Raw genomic sequence first — 6,779 nt, forward strand, 5'->3', positions numbered from 1 at the left:
AAAAACAGCACCCGGGAGGGTGCTGTGTTAGCTAGCAGGCTACCGGCTTGAGTTGGGGGCAAAATAGCTTGATGTTGAATGCCAAAATGTAACGGCATAAACGAATGCAGACAGATTGTAAAAATATATATATACAGCTTTAGTAGACTTACAGAACCACTGTTCCCACGGAGACCAGGAAAGCAGAAGCAGCAGCTGGGATCAAGCTTGCCAAATTTATAGGCAAACACTAGCCAGAGGCGAACACGCCCCCTAAGGGGCGGGACTTATCCCTACAGAAAAAAATCTATTTTTCTCAACTAAGTGTTCCTAGGTTTATCAAACACACTCTAAGGCAGGCCTTATGCCCATGAATAGTCACCCAACAAAAAACGAATTCCTTGTTTCTGTGTGCTTTTGTTTTCGCAGCTTGTATCTTATTATTTTTTTTTTGTTGTTGTTGGTTTGTTTTGCTATTTTATTTTATCTTATCTTATTTTTATTTTGTTGAGAGGTGCTGGGGACACAGAATGAAGTTGTCTGGGTAGGAAGATGGGGAAGATATTGGTAATGTTGGCAGAGGGGAACAAATATGATCAAAATATACTGACAGAGTATGGAACCAGGTCAGGAATAAGAAGGTGGAAAGGAAGTGCTTTCAGTTCAACTAGTGGGAATACCAGTGACTTGAGCTCTGTCTGCACCCTGAACCCCAGAAGTCAGAGAGCTGGGTAGTTCCTGTTCCAGAGCTCCATCCACAGATTCAGAAGAATGTGGCTTCACATTAGCATAAGGCATGATCCTAAACCTGACCAATCAAAAAAAGAATGTGCAAGTCCCTCTCATAACAACTAGGAGGCACTAGAGCTTGGCATCCATCTTATCTCTGGCCTGGAGCATCAGGGATTGTTTATTGATTACAGTTTTTCTTTTGCTTCATGCCCTTTTTCAGGCAAGTAGGTTTACGTGAAGGACATAAAACCTGGTTTGGGAGGCAGAAGCTGTGACTTTGAACTATCAAAGGGTGTGAGACCCAGAGGAGGGAGGAGGGATTTTTCTTCTACCACAGGAATAAAGTTTGGAGGAGCTAGTGTATAATGGCTCCAGTGCCATTTGCCACTGGTACAGGTAGTCACATTCAAAGCATGAGTGTGAGGGTCCCAGTGCTTTTTATGATTGGAATTGGACAACACTTTCTAGAAGTTCTGCCTTGTGTAATACTGACTAGGAAGTGGGGAGAAGCTGTCAGGGCATCTTGAGGACAGTGCAAGGTACTTCCACCTTTCTGGAGAAATAGTGCTGGAGGGCTGCCTAGACGGTTAAGCCAGTGGAGGTGGTTGATTGTGGGGGTAGATAGGTGGGTCAGTGATGGTCTTGGCTTGTACTGGATGCCTAGTGCTGTTGTGTCAGTCTCGAGATAGTGAGGCTTTCTGTAAGTGAAGCAAGAGGCCAGTGAAGTAAATAAATTCTGGAATTTATGCCTTTCAGTACTAATAGGGGGAGGTCACTGGGGGACCATAAGAAAGGAGAAAGAGATTTCCATGTTGGAGAAGTGGAGAGCTTCTTGTTGTTTCTTAGCCACCCTGCTAGCTTAGAGCTGTAATAACCACACAGAAACTGTATTAATTAAATCACTGCATGGTCCATTATCTCTAGATTCCTATTGGCTGTTAGTCATGTATCACCACATGGCTGTGACTTACTGGCTAAAATTTCAGCACACTTGTCTCTGGTGGTAGCCCCAAGGCTTCTCCCTAACTCTGTCTTCCTTCTCCCATGATATAGGCCAAACCAGTTTTTTTAGTCATTAACTAATAAAAGCAACACATAGACAGAAGGACCTCCCACACCATTTCCCCTTTTCTATTTAAAGAAAAAGGAAAGCTTTAACATAGTAAAATTACCTATAACAAAAAATTTAACAAGCAAGAATTACAGTTATAATATTTATATATACTTTATCTTTTATCATAATTAACAGAAACTATGTCTACTTCTATCTATTCTTCAAATCCATCAAAGACTCCAGAAGGATATAATATTACCTAAGTAAACAGGAAGTACATTGTAAGCAACTTCCAAAACTCTAGGAATGACAGAGACATCTCACTACCTGGACAGTCACCCAATGTTCTTCTGTACCACTGGGGCATCCATCGTCAGCCTACAGGATCATAGTATCCAGCAGACTCTTCCACGAAGCAGGAAATTTCAAAGATAGTTCTGTCTATATTGGCAGTTTGTCAGTCACTTTCTTCTGTGTCCTGCAAAATGTCTCACAGACTCTTTCATGAATCAGGAACCCTGAAGGGTCGTCTCGCCTTTAGGCAAGTTCAGCAGTCATTTCTCTGTGGATCCTGCATGTCCAGTTAAGCAGTCCAGGCAATATCAGTTTCTTGCCCAAATGGCTATCAAACTCCATAAGGAGCCTCCTTTATGCCCATCATCCTTTTGAAGTAGCTTGTGCTGTCAGGAGTAGATGTGTCTCATTGTCATGAAAAGTCCTAAGTTATTAAAACATTTTAAATGCCATATTCTGAAGGTCTCTGCCAGCTGAAAAAAATGCAGCTAACTTTGTGCACGTGTGTGTGTGTGTGTGTCTAGAGTTCCTTTCCAAGCCCTCTCATGTTTTATATGGATTTAGTCCACTACATTGGCACACCAATAAAAGCAACACATAGACAGAAGGAACTCCCACACCACTTCCATTTTCACCATAGAATCAGTGGGTACTATAGTCCCAGCTATTGAACCCCTTAACCCAGGGAGTGGAAATTGACCTTCAAGTTTTGTACTGGCTTTCCAGTGCCATTGTTGCTGCCTGAAGATGGTCAGGCTTTTGCTTTGTGTCAGGCCTCAGGATCTTGGGGGAAGATCTCATACCCTTGGGAAATATCAAGGGAGGCAGTATGTGTGAGCGGATTCTGAATAAAGAACAAAAGGCTGCTGGCTGATGACTGGGGACCTGGGTGTAGGAGGTCCTTCTGTATTTGTGTTGCTTTCATTGGTTATTAAAGAAACTGCCTTGGCCTAGTATAGGGCGGAACTCAGGTAGGCAGAAAGACAGAACAGAATTCTGGGAAGAATAGCAGTGTGGCAGATGCCATGAATCTCCCCGCTGAGATGGACATAGGTTAGAATCTTTTACTGTAAGCCACGACCTCATGGTGATACCAGATTGATAGGAATGGGTTAGATCAGGATGTGAGAGTTGGCCAAGAAGAGGTTAGATATAATGGGCCAGGCAGTAATTTAATTAATACAATTTTTGTGTGGTTATTTTGGGGGCTAAGCTAGCCAGGCGACAGGACACAGCCAGCCCATTCCTCTTACTACAGAGACCTTTCTTGCAGCAGATATATGAGAATAGTATATGTACTACTTCCTTAACTGTTTCTTCCTAGAAGCAGGCTGTGACCCCTCAACAATTTCCTGAGTTCAGTCTGTTTGCCTAAGGGAGATGAGAGCTTTTCTTCTTGTTTGCTCATGTGCTCTCTCTCTCTCCTTCCTTTGTTTCTTTTTCTCTTTCTCTTTCTTTTTCTCTTTCTCTTTCTTTTCCTTCCTTCCTTTCTCTTTCTCTTTCCTTCATTTCTTCAGCTTTCTCTTTGTGTTCTCTCTTTTGTTCTTTCTTTCTTTGCTTGATTCTTTGTGAGGGGAAGAGACTCAGATAATTAGGGGTAAAGTCCTACACCTAAGGCAGAGGTCACTGTGGGAGGAATGGAGCAGTCTTTTTTTTTTTTTTTGGGTTTTCGAAAAAAGGGTTCTCTGGGGCCTTGGAGCCTGTCCTGGAACTAGCTCTTGTAGACCAGGCTGGTCTTGAACTCACAGAGATCCGCCTGCCTCTGCCTCCCGAGTGCTGGGATTAAAGGCGTGCGCCACCATCGCCCGGCTTGGAATAGAGCAGTCTTATCCTACACAGGAATGCTTATTGGAGGGGTGAGTCTAACTTGTCCAGAAAGTTGCCACCAGAGGCTCCTACCTAGGTCCTATATTGAAATATTTGTTTCTATGAGTGCCATATCCAGAGTTCAGGGAAGTAAGCTGTTTCAGAATATTACTTAGACTTCAGGTAGGTCTGAAAAATGTCTAACCTTGGCAAATGCTAAGGAGGGGGGATCTTGAGGGACGCCAGTAAGGACACTGAGGACAATTTGGGAACTTTTACCTTCCTTGCCTTTAGAGATCTGTTTCTACCTTTCCCAGCTCTCTTACCCGGAATATTTCAGGCAGGCTGACTGGTGTGTGGTTTCCAGGGCTGCATCATGGGAGGCATAAGGAACTGGTGTTAAGTAGGCACAGGAGTCTGAACTCACCACTAGGAGGACTCTGAGGGATCGATTTATTCTTTCTCTAACATCCTTATTTATAGACACAGTTGGGCATTAGTTACAGACTATATCCCTGATAGACTCTGGGCAGGGTGAGTGATATGTAGGTTCCTGAGGGGGCTCAACTCTCATCATTTGGAGGAGGAATTCCATCCTTGAGTGATAAATATGTCACCACAGGAGAGTATGCTTTTCCACACCTGAGAAAAAATGGTGTTGTCTGCTCTGATTGTCCAGACAGTTGTTCTGGGAAGCTCCATGTTATGTTTTCATATGATATATGTTGGCAATACAAAAGAAGAGGTGAAGCTGGGAGTGAGGAATGACCTAAAACCAGAGAGTATCATTGCCTGAGGGACAGAACAATCACAGGAGAAAGAAAAATAAATAAAAAGAAAAACAGAGGCATTCTGAGTCTTATGAGGTTTATATATAACTATCATCATCTTGCAGAGAATTGACTATATGCCTACAATCTCAGCCACACTTAATTGGCAGAGCTAAGACCCTAGAAATAGAGGAAACAAAGTCCATTCTCTCACCCTTAACTTGCCCTTTTCAGGATGGAGAGGGTTTCCAGGATCCAAAGAACTCAGGCCCAAAGAGCCCAGACAGTGCCTCAAACAAGAAGAAAATTTTTCCACTCCACACATCCTTAGCAATGCTCTTCCTCAGCAATTCTCTTTGGAAGGTGGAAGGCAGGTTTCCTAGATTTGTCATACTCTGACTTCTGTTATGGAAGTCCAAGGGAGGAAGATTTTCCTCTGAAAAGGTCAAACTTTGCTCAGCTGACAGTGTAGTCTTTGACTTGTTAAGCATCAAGTAAGAAACCAAAAGAGAGGGATCTCTGTTCAGATAGAACATGATAATCTCATTGGGCTTTGGTTGCCATCAAGAAGGCTCAAGGTGCCTACCTACACTATTTTCTGAATTCCATTTGGCAATTCTGAGGTTTATGTTTCACAGAAGGTGAAGGAGGTTATCTAAACCTGGCCAATCAGGAACAAAATGTTCCAAATTTGAACTAAAAACCTCTCTCACCACTGCTGTAGAGAGTACGGAGTTCCCTAGGTTACTGCAGTTTTCCCTGAAGCACAACATGATAAGACTTGTAATCTTTCCTGACTTCAGTATCTAGAGTCTGGGGGGGATGCAAGGTGCTGGACTCTGGTCTGCAGTAAAACAGTCCTAAGTTTGTGAAATATTAAAGGAAGGACTTTGGGTGAGGACTGAGCAATCTCCCCTGTCCTGGAGAAACAGAACTCCTAATCCTCTCTTCTTAAGCATTAACCCCTTGAGCTTCAATTTCCTGTCACAGCTTCTATAAGTAATAGGAGTGCCATTAGGAAGCCGAGGGGAGGTGAAGCAATATTTGGGGGGACTGGGCTGAAACTGTGACAGCAAAGAGATGAATCTTAGCCTTGGAAACATCAAGAAGAAGAGCCTCTGAGACTGAGAGGACTCTGAAAGAAGGTTAGGAGCTTTGGCTTTCTCTAAAGGTACAGAGGATCTTGATTTTTCTTCTAAAACAGATAACCCAGAAAATCTTCAAACGGAGCAAGTAAAGTAGTTTCTAGGGTTACAGTTTGGGAGTTAAAGGGAAGTGAAGCGATTTTTTATGCAGATAGACTCTGCTTAGCAGGGCTGGGAAGTCAGTGAAAGAGCAGTTGGAACATGACATTTGCTCTCAGAAAAAGCTTGCTTCCGATACAATTTGCCTATGTAGTGGCTCCACAAATCTCGACAAATTTTTGTACTAAACTCAGCCACCGAGTTCTATGTTTGGAGTCTGAGGGAAACTGCATTTTTAAGGAGGTGAGTGTGCTAGATTGGGTCTAGTATAGGTTTAAGATGAAACCATTTCCTTATCTGATTTTGTGTGGGGACTTTGAAAGAAGTTAGGCTACTTGAAAGGTGACTTCATTTGGGTCAGGGGTTACCCTGTCTAGATAGCCATTGAGAGGAAGTCTTTAGGAAAGTGCTGGGAGGGACCAGAGAAATCCTTATAGGGGTAAACCAGTTTCACCTGATCAGGCAGTTTCCTTGCTTTTACCATTGTCATTCTGTGTTTCGTGCTTGGAGCCCAAGTAAGGTTTTTCTGAAGGGCTTATGAGGACGGAAAGGGAGGGGATAGAGCCTGTTTTCTCACTCATTGGACCCCAAGGTAAGACTTTTTCTGAGGGGAGTATGAGGATGGGGAGGAAAGAGATAGAGCTTTTTCTCTCACTGGGAAAACCCACATTCCCAAGGAGAGGGCCTGGGAGCCTCTGGGTCAGGTACATTTAGGGAAACACATTAAACAATGTAGTTCCCTAAATGTTGTTAGAAGTACTATTAGGGTTTCAAAGAAAAAAAATCTCTAACCTGAATAAAGTGTCCAGATATGACAACTTTACTTCTGATCAAAAGGGTGTTGAACTCTCACTGAAATGGTGGAGGAAGCACATCCAGCAGATAAAGTCTCCAACTTTT

The sequence above is a fragment of the Microtus ochrogaster genome, chromosome X (genome assembly GCF_000317375.1).
Source record: "Microtus ochrogaster isolate Prairie Vole_2 chromosome X, MicOch1.0, whole genome shotgun sequence".
In the NCBI taxonomy this organism is placed as follows: domain Eukaryota; kingdom Metazoa; phylum Chordata; class Mammalia; order Rodentia; family Cricetidae; genus Microtus; species Microtus ochrogaster.